This window comes from Triticum dicoccoides, chromosome 2A (assembly GCF_002162155.2).
Source record: "Triticum dicoccoides isolate Atlit2015 ecotype Zavitan chromosome 2A, WEW_v2.0, whole genome shotgun sequence".
Lineage (NCBI taxonomy): Eukaryota > Viridiplantae > Streptophyta > Magnoliopsida > Poales > Poaceae > Triticum > Triticum dicoccoides.
The window spans coordinates 710,242,023-710,243,155 of record NC_041382.1 but is presented as its reverse complement, the minus strand read 5'-3'; positions in this window follow the sequence as shown (position 1 = coordinate 710,243,155).

Sequence of the window (1,133 nt, the reverse complement as noted above, 5' to 3'; positions counted from 1 at the left end):
ATCGCCTATCACTATATTCTGATGATTCGAGACATAATGGGGTACACATATTCTGATGGTTTATCTAGGAGTGTGTGGTTTTTTGACAGTTTCCCAGCAATTCTACTTTAGTTTTCTTCTTTGCTTTTAGGTATTTGTATGATTGATCAGAACTACATACATAACAATGCAAGGACACAATATAAATTCACATTTTCCAGGCTAGCACATGGAGCGGCAAAAGGGAGGAGGAGCTACCACGGTGGCAGGTAACTCGCGGATGTTCTGAAATTAGTGTAGAATAAGCCTGGCTCTACAAGAAAATACATCGGACAATTAGAAAACAAGGAACCGAGAAAAAACAAGAAAATACAGAGACCAAATACTTGCTTGACAGCAACTCTGCAGGACTAAAATTAACGAAAAGCTATATTTTTTAGATGAACAAACAGCTAGGCCAGTTGAGGAGCAATCTCCAGCAGCTCCCCGGTCACTAGAGGAGTCAAAGATTGTCCGTTGAAAGACGGACAAGTGATCTTGTCTGAAAGGAGTAGCAAATGCTGATGTATGTATATTTTTCGTTCAGTGTAATGGAAGTGCAAATTTGTATATACTTTACTGGCATTATTTAGTGGATTTGATCATATTTAATATATTGGATTTTATACTGTGTTCTAATGGTGCCTCAGGTATACTTTTACAAAAAGAAATAAGAAAGTATGAAAAATAAATAGCACACAATATACATGTCTAGCATAGCAACCGAGGTGTAGCATGTCTGCATGTGTTGTATATTAGAGTTTGGTCATGTAGAGAGAAAGGAAGACATGAGGAAATCTACTGTCTTCTTGCAATATGCAAATGGATGAGGAAAATGAAAGCACGTTTGCTATTTGGTAGTTGCTTGAAATCAATTGTAGAGCAAGTCAATTTCTAGAGATAAATAGATGAGGGGTAGAGTACCGAGCTTGATAAGGGAAGGCCACGGTTGGCCCCGACATCCCGATGAGGGATCATCAAGAACGAGCTGGAGCAAGCGATGAAGTGGCTAACCACAACGTGACAAGCAGAGACGAGGTGGAGGCCTGATGGTTCCGGGTGTTGGGTGGGTTGTCGGTGCCGGAGAAGAAGTGTGTGTGTGTGTGTGTGTGTGT